Below are 16,418 nucleotides of genomic sequence, written 5' to 3' on the forward strand. Positions count from 1 at the left end.
CGATCATGAATTAGGTTTATTTTGTTATTAACAACTTATAAAACAAAGTAGTTTTTATAAATTTATGTTTTAACTAGTTCATAGATTAGTTGATATGTTTGCATCTTAATTCAATAGTTTTTATGTTTGAAAAGCAAAATATCTTTCAATTTACAACTTTTTACAAGCAGCTACTATAACACTTTGTGTTTTTATACTATTTAAAAAATTAATACAATACATAACAACTGTAATAAATGATTTTTTGGTGATATTTTAATGATTTTTAATTGAGAAAACCCAGGGGCCCATATTACCAGCACAAAATGTTTTGTTGAAAAAATGCAGACTTTTGGTAAAAAATTGTTAGTAGTTTATGTGTGTGTAAAAACAAGTCCTAACACTTTAAAATCAATAGTAAACAAAGCAAGGAAGTTTTTTTTATTAATTTCAGGTAAAAATATTAAAAAATAAAAAAATTATATTCAAAAAACAAAGTGGGGGCCCAAATATCCACCTTTGCCTCTATAATAGCATACCGCCGTGGGCGGAAGTGCGTCCGTGAATTATGATATAAAAAAAAGTAAGAAAAGGCGTCTCTTCGTCTGGGCCTATCCCGACGCCGGCCTTATAGATATTGATATAATTATCATAATCTTGTAAAATAATATAAATTCAGTGATTATAGACTAATTTGTGTTGTGGTGACTAAGACCGTGAGTATTTAGAACGGGATCCGGCGTCAAGTAGATAAATTATCTGCACATTAGTTAGAGGCTTAGAGCCTAAGCTAAAAGTTGCCATTTTTTTTTGCTGGATAGCGTCACTAGCACGGAATTTTACAATTTAGTATTATTGAACACTATAATTATATTCCAATTAACTACAGATATTTCGGACAATGTTGAACATTATTTTATTTTAATTCTTTTGAACTTTATTACAGATTTGAACGATTATTTCAGAATGATTTATAGTGAATATTCTACTCAGTGGTCTGAAAGCAGAACTTATGCTAACCCTGAGCTCTAGCCGAGGTGACAATATTATTTATTGAAGGAATTTCATAATAATTCTTTAGTGTTTGTATATTTTACTGAAACTGATCGAAGTTAAATTACGGAAATTTGAATACATTAACTATTAAACTGTTTCTCGTATAAGAACTTGTGACAAAATGATAATTTCAACTTAACGAACTTTAGTATAAATCTGTGCCTACGTATCTCCTGCATTTTTAACCAGTCAACCTAACCAGGAAAACCACAATTAACCTGATTAATTCATAATTTTTCTCACTAATAATCTGCACAATTTATCACTATTCATAACAACACCATTAAATTCCCACTGTGTGGTAATATAAGTGTTAATGTCGTTGTGTAATTGTTTGTTTAGAATTAATATGGTTCAGTGTATTTGTTATAGTTGTCTGCATGTCTTTCTTCATTAAACTGTGTGTTGTTTACATTGTAATACCCATTCACTCTACACAATTACATTTTTTTTGCTTTTATTATTTTAATTTCATTTGTTTCCATAGTTATTTCACTACGTCCAACATATATAACGGACACTCACTTAACATAGCAACGGCGCCCAATAAATTATAATAACTTTTAATTAGCTATGTTATGCCCATTGAATAATTGAAATTATACGAGAAATAGATACATAGAGTCGACAAGTCAGAGGGATGTTACCACCATCCATATACAAACACAATACATAATAAATATATAGAGTGATAATATATGCATAACGTCTCTGGGCTAGTAAAATTTATCTGGAAATATACAACTCAGCTACCAGCTTATGCGTATTGATAGCTATAACGTATTCTTTCCCGCGGAGCATTCGAACGCCATGGCGTTCAATCACGTGCCTGTTCAGACAGTGTAGTGCCATCCAAATAAGCGCTAAATTCAAATTTGCACGCTATTATACGCATCTGGAACTTTGTAGGGTTGCGTTTCCGTAAATATGTTTATTTAATAAAAATAATTGATTTTATTTTCACTCCCTGCCACTCAACAAATTTATGTGCAGAAATTTCCGAACATCTTGCATACGTGTCAAAGTTTCTCAAATATTTTACTGAGTAATTGAAAACCAAATTACTGTGCAATTTTATTGCTATCGTTTTTAACTTGAAATTATGTAATAAGATAAGTTAGTTCAAAATTTTAGTAAGATATTAATGTTCTATTTACAACAGCTTTCTTACACTCGTAAATAACTGACCAGTATGAGAGACGAGCCAGAAGCTGTATTAATGACGTGAAGTAAAATATGTTTGAATGTATTTATTTACACTAGCCATACAGAAGCAGGACAAAATATAAATTATATTAAGTTTTCACAATACACATATAATTTTGCTTTAAGTTGTTATTTACTTATTTGAAAATTATATATATATATATATATATATATATATATAATTCACATTACATATTGTGGCAGCATTTATAAGAAAATATTATACAATGGAGCAAAATCGAAACGAAACAAAGGGATTATTAACCAACTCAGTCTTGACATTTATGACTGTTAACTATGTAACACAGGTTTAAAAATACGTTACAATCTCAAGAAAACTTTTTCAGAGTCAAATTTTTTAAGGGTCACACACTGTAATATTTTGAAGTAAATTTTTTTTTCTGAGGGAGCTAAAATTTTCGAACTTTACGAAAATTTTAATCGCACGAGGGGAATAGTTATGTACATGGGGGGAGGGGGGCCGGCAGAGGAGAGTGCGTCAGCGGCGACGCCACTCCATCGCATGCACAAGCGTTCGAATAGAAAGAAGGTAAAAGGGGGAAGGGGGTTTAGGTACGTAGCGTAGCATGCTATATGCCATTTGTAACTTGCACACTTGCGTTTTTGCACACTCGCATACTCGCACACTTGCATACGTGCAGCCTTTTATTTTTTAACCGGCCATTTATGCTTTGTGTTGGCCTAGTACCTCCAATAGTTGAAGTTATTTGCAAACCGTTCCCTGAATAACTTTCCAGTATTATCAACGCACACAATAGACATGATAAAACAAAATAAAGTGTAATTGTTAAATATTCCATTATCTTTTCCCTGGTTAAAAAAAATATATGTTTGAATGAAACATAAATTGTAATATATAATTATGCACTAGTTTCCGCAAAAGAATACCTACACAGTATTATATCGATAAACTTTAATCAGAATCGGATCAATGTTTTATGAATGCATAGAGGACAAACATACAAACATTCATTTATTTATATATTTATGACTTAATCATAAAATCATTGGCTTCCTTATAATTCTATAAAACGTCTCGGAAACATTAAACAAAGATTAATGTTCATAGCATATCAAAACAACTGCCGTACATGAAGGCGTGGTCCTTTATACTGCTGTATTTCCATCGTTAATATAGCCTATGTTTGAAGTGACACACATGAAAATATTAGTCTTCTTAACTGCATGGTGAGATAAACACTTGCATTATACCAACACTTTCATAATTCAAATACTTTTTAGAACAATTTTTTTTTGTGATATGGCTACAACCTCGATGTCATTCAACCGCTTTTATAATTTGTTTTAGTATCTAAAATTTAAAGTAGCTCTTTAAATATTTTTCCTACAGTCAAAAACTAGCTAGATCGGGTTCCAGCACACGAAAACACCTTTAAAACTGTTTCCGAGGATTCCAGCAAACGATTTTTCTGTTTAAAATTATAATATAATAAAATTATGAGCAACTATGGCTGTTTCGTTTCACAATTATGTATATTTCGAAGAAACACCACCAATTGTAGCCTTAAACATGGTGCGACTTCCAGAAAATATTAACTTAGTTTTTCTTTTCATGTTACATACACCGAAAAACCATCTTCAGCTCAAAAGTATTTAAATACATTTGTAAATACCTTAATCACTATTTTATTTACGCAATAGCTGCCGCAATTTTGCATAAACCGCTTCTCAAATTAACGGAAAATCTAGGTCGAGTTCGTTATTAGGCATAATCCGACCAAAGTGTAACAGATAGGGAAAGTTTTTGAAAAATAGAAAAATCGTTATGACTTCTTTAATATTATAAATATACTATCTCTATACTGACATTATATTTCGTTAAGAGGTATGACAAATACGTTTGTTGAAACGAATTTTTGTTATGACTCCAAGGGGTGGAAATAACAGGGTTTAGTGGACAAAACAATTCAACATTCTCTAACTAGGTATCTACACCATCAAATCCATTCAATTTGCAAGTGGAACTCGTTAAATACTATCGTATTTTTTTTTTTCTTAAACAACTGTTCAATAAAATGAACCATTGCTGCAAGAGTTTTAAAATAGCTGTTGAAATAAAAAAATAATTATTATTGTACAATGTATACAATCAATTCTTTTATTTTTTATTTCAAAACTTGTACCTAATATCACTTTTTACTTAAATACTTTACATACGACCCACAATTACAGCATGTCGTGTAAAAAATTATTGTTGAAGGGGCAAAAAATTCATAGCATCCTTAGTAGGCACACTATCAAAATCATTCTACTTGTCTCTTCTCATCATATATATTATCTAAAACTTTTGTATGAAACAATTTTTAATGTAAACATTTATTGCTGTTATGGATGTAAAACTGGGGGTTAAAGGACGAATACCTACATTTATAAATTCCCTTTATATGTAAACAATCAAGTCTGTTTTAATTTTTTTGAATAGTAGATATTATTTAAAATATTTGGCGAAACAATTTTTGATAAGGCATTTCAGATGATTCAATGGGGTTAAAAATACAGAGGTTGAAATAAAAATATATTTTAAAATTTTCTTTCTGTCTGTACTATCGAATCCACTGAAACTTACTGCAAACCATTTAAACATTACCTAAAAACCTTTATCCAAAACAAATTTTTATATTACAAATACTTGGCCAAGGGAGAAAATATTGTATCTGAAGGTACAAATTATTCATGACTATCTACTAGTAGGCATAGCATGAAGTTCGTTTTAAGTTATTTCAATGCTAGATGCATTTATCTTAAAACCATTCATAACATTTCCGATGTTTCGAATATGAAAAAATATATAAACGATCAATTTGGAATATTGGAGAACATAAAGAAGGATTTAATGTGCATTAAGTTTCCAAAATGTTCCGAAAGTTTAAAGAATCTTCCACAACATTCTAGAAGAAATAGTTAGTTCGAAATCTACCTGCGCCTGTAGACTTGCCGAATGCGATTATTTTGTGTTCACTTAGCATAAAATTAGCAAATATTTTTAAGTATATAGAAAATTAAATTTTTTTACAAAATATGCATCCCTTCACTACGTAATTAATATAACAAACTTTAAAAAAAGCTTAGAATTTATTTTTAATGTGCAGTGTGAAAATAGAATGCAACTCTTAAAAGGTCAGAAAGGTTCTGATTGCATATAGTCAGTATTTGTGAACATTCGTTTACATTCGGACATATTTGAACAGAATTAGTTAATACACCATGTAGCTGAATGTATTTTGTTAGATAAAAACTGATCGAAAAATATATCGTTTATAAAATTCATCTTTATCGCTGTTTGTGACCTATGGAGATAAGAAACGCTGCCTTGAGAAATAAGCTTGCTGATCTACGTGACGTAGTTGAATGCATACCGGCTTTTATTGCGATTGGTAGGGCTTAAAGGATTCACGTCTAGGGTAAGGCATAAAAATGTAAATTTTCATTTGTCTTAATTAGTCACTACTCTGTCGTAAAATCAAAAAATTATAATTTAAAAATTTAATTACAACATTGAAACAAATGTTTAAATACATCAACATTAAAAAATAATTTTAAAAAAAGTGTGCGTTAAAACACGTTTTGAAATTGAAACGTGAATTTTTATCTTAACGGTAACGTGTCGATAATTTTCTCAGCCCGAGGATTCGTTCTCGGGGCGACTAAGGCAGTGCCTGCTCGACTTAGCCGCTTTATGTACGTAATTGTACGAGAGATTTTAGTTTCGGTAGCCACCTCTCAGTGTGATATCTGTTATTGCTGATTGGCGGCCTATCGGCCGTGCTGGGATTGGTTGTCAAGGAGGTGGCAGGGCGGAGCAAGGTCGAGCGGGTGGGAGACACCATCCGTCCCTCAAAGTTCGGAGAGTTGGCCGCTCGGACAAGTGGTCACTCGGACAAGTGGTCCTTCGGACAAAAGGAACTCGGACAAGTGGTCATTCGGAGAAGTGGACACTCGGACAAATGGTATACACCCTGGCGACGAGCGCCGATGAATACAGAAGGCTCCCCCACCCTCTTTCAAGGCAGACTTGGCCTTTTAATTTAGCACCCCAACCGCAACCCAAGGTCTCTTTTCTTAGGGCAGCCAACCACGAACGTCTCCGGTCAGCTACTCTCCTGACTTACGCGAGAATTTGAAGACCGCTGATCATTCAATTGGAATGTAGTCTACTACAGTTCAGGCCTCAAGTGCCGATTTACTATTTTTAGCTTTTAGTCTGCCCTAAGAAGTCGTTTTTAAAATTTTATTTTTTTTCTTCTTCCAATTTTCTTGGTATCCTTCATGGTTTCCAAAGCCAATTGTGTGCTACCACGTCGGTCTACGAGGTGGTAGCCAGGCAGCTTAATTCTGCCCACAGTGGTGAGTTTTTTTTATGTTTTTACCCTATTTCCACCAATCCCGGTGGCGTATTCCGCCACCCTACCTAACTCCTGCATTCGAGGTAATGCGTACCGAATGGCCTTTGTTGCAGTGCGGGTTCGAGAACACCCATGGAACACAGTTCGTCCTAGAACATCCCACATCAAGATTTTGGCCCAGCAGTTTCACAACACTCGGTGAAACGCCTTCGTCATTTTGCTATATCTCTCGTCTCGTCGTCTGCGGCTCACTATGCTTGACGTCAACATATATCATGTCTACCTACCACCTGTGCCAGTTTATAGATGTTTTAATTTTTTAAATTTTATTAATTATTTTATATTTCAGAACTGTAAATTTATAATTTCAAGTGCTAACCAATGCAACGAAACAATTTTGTATAATTATATGATAACCTTCATAAGTTACCCTGTTGAGGCCCGGACTGATTGTCAATTGTTTTTCACCTTTTTTAAATAATTTCTTAAATTTGTAATATGCAAACCATATAATTATTATGAAAGAACAGTCAAAATAAAATAGAATATCAATTTTAAATCAGAATAAATCGAATAGCTCGCCAAACAAACCTCGACTTCTATTTTATAAGCCTTACGATCCTCTCCACCATCTGTAACCCCACACGGGCGGTAATAAATTCTTGTTCACGTTCCTTAGTGCCCCTCAGAAGTATTATTGACATATCTTTTTATTATAAGTTTATATTTCCAGTACGTTTCCAAATTTTTGTATCTTAGAAGTTTCTCTAATAAATTACTCAATAAAATTATTAGCGCACTAAGGAGAGGCATAACAGTCCAGAGTGGGGCGCCAGGCTAGTGTAACACTAGGTTGTTGGTGATGGGTCATGGGTACGCTGCCCCCGTGTGCCCCGCCAAGTATGCGGCTGGGAATCTACCTTGAAACTCCCTACTTGGCTGTGAGGCCGCTCGGCCGTATGGAGGACGGAATGGTGCGGAATAATCGTAGACGACACAGTTTATATTAAATTGGCTTTTAATCCACGGACTTCTCCGGTGGTACACAAGGGTATGCTGTACTCTCTACACATACACTACACGGTGGCAGAACCGCTACAAAAGCTAGGATAGTGCGCTATGCGGCATCTGAGCCATTGTACTATTACACTAACACATGCTGATTACAAAACAAAACACGACACTAACATATTACTGTGAATTTTCCGCGGCAGTCTCGCGGGAACCTGATTACTAGTTCGCTGGAGGCGGCCATCGCCGAAAGTTAATTTTCTTAGGACGGCTCAATGTGATTCTACACTTACGTGAGATTGTAGCTGGCAAGCGTATGCGCGGCGATCTAAACGAAAACGAGTTCGCTGGAGTCGGCCAGTACCGTAAACTGCGTGGTCCGCGACGCGGTGCGGAAACACTGAATAAAAGGTTGATATTAGACCGGGTCCGCAAAATACACGCCGAATCTACGTGAGCAGCAATGAATTAAAAAGTTTTGGTCATTAAATCAAGTGCAGAGTGGAAGATCGGTGGACCAAAATAGAAGGCTGCTCACGGACACACCTCTTGACCCGGCGTGGAGTGGTTGGAGACTGCCGAACATGGCCGCCTCGCAAGGGAGGGAAACTTTCACCTCCTTTGTGAGTCGGCGCCAAAAACTTATATCAACTTACTTTGCTCTATTATAAGCTAAAAACACATTCCATGTGCTCAATTAAAAGGTAGCACCTGATAATTGGGTGCTTAAGGCTTAACAACTGTTTTATAGTATTTAATTATTTGAGCTGTGAAATCAAGTTGGCGACTGTTTATTTATTAACATATTGTCTCCCTGTAAACTGTTTTAGTTGGATTTCTCCTAATCTGACTCGATCATTGTCACGGGCACTTTAATTAAGGCCAGTGGCCGCGGTGACTGGTAATGAGGTTCGTTGTCTACTCCGTGTGTGCGGTGCTCGCACGGAGTAGCTACGACACACTTGTTTAATGCCTGTGAATTAATAATTCTGTCATAATGTATTGTTCCTTAATTGTTTTATGGGGTCGAGCCCCCGGGGATTCGTGCCCTGAAGTTTATTTGAGTCTAGTGGGGTCACGCCCGAGGCGCTCGCCTGACTCATTCCCGCTGGGCTGGGGGTGCGCTCCGAAAATAGGATCTGGTACTAGAAGTGCGGTGCATGTACTTAGAGGCCATGGTCGGGACGACGTCAATATATATAGAACGAAAAAAAATACATTAATCTAAAAGACTTTATTAATGACAAACATTTTTTTAAAGCTAATATTTTATTACCTTAAATTTCTTCATTTCCTTTATTTGAGATGTATTATTGATAATTTTGGACATAAACCTCTATTGTTTAATTCTTGTTCAGCAAGTTTGACATCTTGTGTCAATATCTATGGTGTAGCTTCATAAAGAGATTATTTCCTTTGCCCTTTCTTCTTCCTTGTCAGTCAGCCATTATGTGAACATCGTACTACTAGTTTGCCGGAAATTTGGTATTTCGACACTTTTTTTTTTTTCATTTTATATAATTTTAAATTTTATTTTGGAAATTTTATTTTTCTTTATAATTTGGTTTCTAAAGGATGATTTACTCTTTGTTAAGCTGGTGTACCACCCTTAGATAAATTTGTGCCAGTAGTCTGAAGCACCTTTCCCAGAGACCTATAGGATATTTTGCAGATCTAAGACTTTGTTGGCAGAGGGTTTAACATTTCCCTCGCTTACAGGCACGTCCCAAGCCTGTAACGTTACTTCACTTCATGACTAAAACTGCATACAACAGCTCTGGGCGAGTTGTTACCATTTCTCAGAGGCGAACTGACCATAGCCTTTACCGTCACGAATACCTACGTATTAGGTTCACTCCCCTGGAGTCACGTCATGGACGCTAGTTCCCAGCGTCGTTGCACTTTTGTTCACCCCCCTCCCCTCTCGGAGCAACCATTAAAGGTCAACCAAGTAGTCATCATTAAAGATAACATTGATTTATTTACCAGGATGTTTCCATTTTTAGTTGCACAGGATTTAGCTACTGATCTAATTTTTGGATCGGATTTAATTTCTAAAACAGGCTTAGTAATTGATCTGCGAGCAAGAAATTTCAAGTTCAAATTTAATAAATCTGTTGTTATCCCATTTGTTTCATCTAAAATCCAGCATCAGAGTAATGTGAATGCAACACATAACGAAGTTGAGGATGAATGTGAGTTATCCCTGACACACCTCGACACATCGCAAAGAAAAGCAGTGGAAAATCTATGTCATAACTTCCTAGATGTCTTGACAAAGAAACTAGGTCGCACTCACTTAGTGCAATATGATATAAAACTTTTGGATAAATCTCCAGCCAGGTGTCACCCGTATCAATTATTGGGTCCCAAAATGGAAATCATGCGCGAACACATACAAGACCTATTGGAAAAGGATGTTATTGAACCATCGACTTCCAGTTTTTCCTCTCCAGCATTTCTGGTCCCCAAAGGTCAAGGTCACCGCTTAGTTGTGGATTTTCGAAAAATTAACAAACAAATAGACATAGAAATGGTACCATTACATGACTTGAATTCAGCTTGCCATTGGTTTAGCAAAGCCAAATATTTTAGCGTTTTCGATCTTAATTCGGCATACCATCAAATACCATTAACACCAAAATCAAAACATATCACCGGCTTTTGTGTGCCCTGGAATTTTATCAATATAAAGTAGTTCCATTTGGACTAGCCACAGGCGCACAGGTACTGACTCACCTCCTAGACCAAGTTTTTGGCGATTTTAAATTTAAATTTGTATTTAATTACCTGGATGACGTTGTGTATTCCGAATATTTTGAAGACCACCTAGCTCATTTGTCTGAAGTTCTCACACGGCTGCGTAAAGCAGGACTGACAGTAAACACAAAGAAGGTTAAATTCGCAGTTTCTGAAATTTCTTTCCTAGGACACATAATTTCCAGTAGAGGAGTAACAATTGACCCAAGCCGCACTCAAGCCATCGCAGATTTCCAACCTCCAAAAGATCCAAAAGGAATTTCTAGATTTATTGGAATGGCTAATTTCTATGCAAATTCATCCCAAATTTTGCAGAAATGCAGCACCTTTAAATGCTCTTCGGAAGAAAAACACATCATTCAATTGGGGTCCTGAACAAGACAAAGTCTTTAGTTATTTGAAACAAGCTATAGCCAGCCTACCTGTTCTTCGAATGGCGGATTTCACTAAACCATTCATACTACAGACTGATGCATCGAGTGTCGCCATTGGCGCAGTTCTATCACAAGAGTTTGATGGCCACAGGCAACCAATAGCTTTCGCCTCTCGCACCCTAACTCATCATGAGAGAAAATCGTCCTCAGTTTATGAACTCGAGTGCCTAGCAGTTGTATTCGGAATCGACAAGTTTCGGCAATACCTTGAACACAGGGAATTTTTATTAGAGACCGACAATCAGGCCCTTGCTTGGCTTTTGGCTCACCCCAAGCAACTAGGAAAACTAGGCAGGTGGATAGCAAAAATCTCCTCACTTAAATTCACTATTCAACATATCAGAGGTACGCCGAATATCGTAGCAGATGCTCTTTCTCGAATGTTCGAGAATCCCTCCAAATCTAATCTTCAGGAGGAACCCCCAGTTTCATGTAATGCTCTACTCACGGATTTACCTTTAGCGTTTTCAGACTTACAGTGTCACCAAAATTCAGATCCTTACATTTCAGATATTACTCAGCAAATAAAATCAGGTACACCGCCAAAATTCTGCAAAATTTCAAAAGGTCTCCTGTATCGACGAACAGCACAATGCAAAACTTAAAGAATAGCCCTTCCTCAGAATTTAAGAGACAAAGAGACATGGTTTTAAATATTATCACAGCTCACCCATTGGAGCACACCTGGGCACATACAAAACAATTGTCGGCATACGCCGCCATTTTATTTGGGATGGAATGCATAAAGACATTGCGAAAAAGGTAAAATTAAGTAAATTATGCACCCTGAGTAAACCAGCACAGAAAACACAATTTGGATTTTTAACATCAGATGTGGCCGAAAGGCCTATGCAAAAATTATTTATAGATTTTGTTGGCCCCTTCCCCCGTTCTAAAACTGGACACACAATGCTTCTCGTAGCTATTGATGCATTTTCTAAATTTGTATGGCTCATTACCCTCCGGCGAGCCACCGCAGAAACCACAATACTAGCATTGCAAAATAATGTTTTTAAAATATTAGGCTTACCTTCAATAATTGTGTCAGATAATGCATCACTATTTACATCTAGACTTTCCAAGAATATGTGCTTTTCCCATGGTATTCAACATGTAACCACTTCTCCCTATTATCCACAGCCTTCACATGCGGAGCGTTTTAATAGGAACCTCCGATATGCTTTAATAGCGTATCATGCGAACTCGCAGGATAAATGGGACACTAATTTGGTCTGGTTACAAATGGCTTTCAACTATGCCCGACATGAGGGACACAAAACCACACCATTTGAAATCATGTTCACATATAAACCCAACAATCCACTTTCTAATCTCTGGTCACTACAAGAGCTTCTCCCAGATAATCCTCGCAACACAAAAGAGGTCTGGAGAAGAGCTCAGCATAACCTGAACTTAGCCCATGCGGCAAGCAGCCAGAGATATAATCAGAAACGTTCACCTAATCCATATAGGGTAGGTGATATGGTGTTGTGCAGATCACACCCACTAAGTAAGGCGATCGACAAGCGATCAGCCAAACTTGCTTATCGATGGAATGGCCCGTGGCAAAACCAGCGCTTTCTAACCCCAGTAACGGTCGCCCTAGCCGACCCAAGTTCTGGTGCGTACATAACGCGCGCGCACATTTCGCATCTAAAGAAGGTGCACCCCAACTTAAATTAGGTGCAGCCCTCTACTCCTATTCGAGGAGTCTTAAACCAAGCTTCGGCATGCCATCTGCAACACGCAGGGTTTAAAAGATATAAAAACCTAGGTTCTATTAATAAGTAATAAAAATCCATGGTACTAGTTCGTAAGAGTGTTTACATTTCAGATGTTTAGTATTAAAAATGTTTTAGGATAAGAAAATATTTTTAAGTGGCGCCACTTAATACATAAGAACACTTAGCATGTAAAATCCACTTAGCATGTAAAATCCACTTAGTCTGTAAAATCCACTTAGTATATAAGACAACTTAGTACATAAGAGCACTTAAACCATAAGATAAATATGAAACTTAGTTCGTAAGAGAATGATGATACCTAGTTCATAAAGTTATGTGTAAACAATGAATAATCATGTCACTTAGTTTTTAGAGTTGTTCTGTATGGTCAAGTTACCTCGTAAGTTAATCAGGTATTGTAAGTAGTTTAACTAAGTCGATTCTGGTACAGGTTAAGTATGCCAGATTTCAATCATTTTATGTTCAGTGTTTGTTGCTTACCCTGGCTCCGCCTTTCAGTGGGGGAGTATGTGCCGGAAATTCGGTATTTCGACACTTTTTTTTTAAATTTTATATAATTTTAAATTTATTTTTGGAAATTTTATTTTTCTTTATAATTTGGTTTCTAAAGGATGATTTACTCTTTGTTAGGCTGGTGTACCCCCTTTAGTTAAACTTTGTGCCAGTAGTCTGAAGCACCTTTCCCAGAGACCTATAGGATATTTTGCAGATCTAAGACTTTGTTGGCAGAGCGTTTAACATTTCCCTCGCTTACAGGCACGTCCCAGGCCTGTAACGTTACTTCACTTCATGACTAAAACTGCATACAACAGCTCTGGACGAGTTGTTACCATTTCTCAGAGGCGAACTGACCATAGCCTTTACCGTCACGAATACCTACGTATTAGGTTCACTCCCCTGGAGTCACGTCATGGATGCTAGTTCCCAGCGTCGTTACACTTTTGTTCACCCCCCTCCCCTCTCGGTTCTAAGAATTCGCCTAAGACCAATGACCGGTCATAAACCCCAGCAGACAGCGACCGTCTCCAAGGGCGACAGGCATAATAAATGTGTGTGCCAAGATGGACCACCCCACGACATCTCGCGGTAGAAACAGTAACTTATTATCTTGGCCGCCAGAGTGTAGCACCTGACTGACCCTTTATTCCCTTGTTAAAGCAGACGCCTTGGGCGAGTCGATTCTTTCTTATTTCAGACATCCCTCAACAGGTAGCGCTAAAGTCTGCCAGTGATACCAACCTCGAGACATCCAAGTCAGATTTTTTTTATGACGCCCACTCGGAGAACTTCGGAACCTTTCGGTCCGGACTCCCGGTCCCCCCCTCCACATTTGATAGAACAGTTACTTTTAATTACGAGACGCGGTTCTTCGCGAAACACTTCGCGTCGCGACTGCAGACGGACCATTTGCGATTATCGGCGAGTCGACGAGACACTGCAAGACTTCCATCCGGGCGCAACCGACGATGTAGTCGCTTAAATAAGGGATGCTATCCCTGTAATTTTTTCAAGTAGTTTAGTCCGTCTGCTTAGTACAAAGAGTAATAGTTTTTTTTTTTAATTTTTTTTTTTTGAAATAATGAAAACATCCGCGCCCAGCCACGCATTCGCGGGATCCAGTTCCTGGCTGGCGACGCATCGGTAAATGGAAGCCAACTTCCCTGTCTGGTGAGTGACGATCCGCAACTTTCCTCAACCTTCCCTTAACTTTTCCGGGCATTTTCTGCCCCGTATACTGTCTGTGTACAAGTTCTGATCAGTTTTGAATTGGACTGTTCGCAGACAGGGTCCGAGAGCCGGACGCCGAATTGGCACTTTCATCTCCCTTCCTCAACAACACACAGGCGCCCTGGCATCATGTTCCCGAGTGACATCCGGGAAGCGAAGCCCCGATCTCCGGTGCTACTGTATCATTAAACTTTTTGAACTTTCCTAAATTACGTCGTCAGATGCAGTTCATCGGATAAACATAATTTCTGGACTTTAATAATATATACTGGGATAGTTTAAACATTATTAGTATTTTTTTATTTGTTATGTATTTTTTTAATGAGACCTTTTTATAATTTAAATTAGGGCTAGCCCATATTTTTTTCTTTCTGAATATACCTGAGATCTGTTTAAGTACGTAATTTATATTGTATGTTTATATTTTTTAATATCTGTTATAAATTTTACTTTAATAAATTTGACGTAATTATATTCAGATGTAATCACACCTGGTTTCTGTTCATTTATAATAACAATGTGGAACCTTAAGAGTGAGCGACAGGCCGGAGACGGAAGGAGGAAATGACAAAATCGTGGAGGAGCCACGGAGGTCACAGAAAAGCCTAGCAAACAGTTCTAGCATACCCTCATAGAGGGCACTGTCGTAGCTGGGTAGCTGCTGTCAATCAAGCAGGATTAACTGCCGCCACTGTGTCTAGCTAGAGCGGTTGGGGTTGGCTTGGGCCTTTATGAAGAGCAAAACAGGAAGGGGGAGGGGGGGGCGATCTCGTCCTGTGACGTAGCTGGGATGCGTAAGGCGCAAGGAGTGTGTATGGGCGTCCGCTATTTTTGATCGTCAGTTCCTAGCGCGTGAAGTACATGCTCACGCGTATCAAAAAATCTGCCAACACAACTCGCCATAAATCAAAAACCATTTAGTCAAACGACGTCCAAATTTGTCAGTATAATGTGAACTGTTTTGCCAACAATAATATCCATTAATCTTCTTAATGTAAATAATTTCATTTACATATATATAATAAATCTAGGAGGCCTTAAAAAACCTAACCGTGACTTGATGTATTTGATTTTTCATTGCGATGTATTTTAAATAAAGAAAAGAGAATTTTATTCAGCATGCATAGATAATATTGCTAAATTAATAGAAATAAAAATTGTATAAGTTTCAACAACTGTTCCAAAATGCTGCAACTTTAAACAAAAATATTGTTGAACACTTCTACAATGAGATATGGAAATTCTTCTTGTAAGGGTGCCAATACATGTTTTTTAACACCATATGTCTTGCTGACTCCTGCAATATGTGATGTCGATGAATCAAGAAAACCGATCCCTGACAAAGAGAACTCTTCTTTTTCAGCTTCGTCTTCAGCGAATGGTGCGATACGGTAAACACTGCATCAAAACACAATCATAATAACACGAAATGGTTAATCGGGACATGACTAAGCTTCGAGGCGCGGCTAATAGTACAATATCGACCAACTTAGCAGCTTGGTACGCTGTTGATCATATGTAACATTGATCATATTTACTCAGTCACTGAACTGTTCATTAGTGCTACATTCGTTTAGTCACGAACTATTTATTGGTTGCCGCCAAAAAAAATCTGTTCCCACAAAATGTATTTTCCTCAATATAATAACTGTAATGCAAAGGGGCCGATTTATAATTATGCTGCTTTTCAAAAATGTTCTGTGGTTATATCATTTCTTGAAAACTCATGCCAGTTTTGCGCATCTGGCGAGACAGCTACAGGAATACGGAATTGTATGATTGGTGCTATAGGACTTATTATAACAAAGCGTGGGCGAACCGAGCATTCAGACTAAGATTTATAATATTATCTTTAAAAGATTTGTGCAATGGGAGTGCATGACTTTATTTAGGCTTTTGGACATACGCCATTGCTTAGCACATGTATGTCTGCAGAAGAAAACTACCTGTGTTTCCATACCATGTGCGTCTCTGCCTGAGGACGGGAGCAGATAGCAGTTCCCGAAACGTCGCTTGTTTCTGTTTTAGAAAACTGTTGTGTTTGTTTCGTCTTTTCGTTTGGTCGTGTTTTTTTCTCGTTTTGACTGTAGTGCTGAATTTTTTGGGGTCAATAT

This window comes from Bacillus rossius, chromosome 1 (assembly GCF_032445375.1).
Source record: "Bacillus rossius redtenbacheri isolate Brsri chromosome 1, Brsri_v3, whole genome shotgun sequence".
In the NCBI taxonomy this organism is placed as follows: Eukaryota; Metazoa; Arthropoda; class Insecta; order Phasmatodea; family Bacillidae; genus Bacillus; species Bacillus rossius.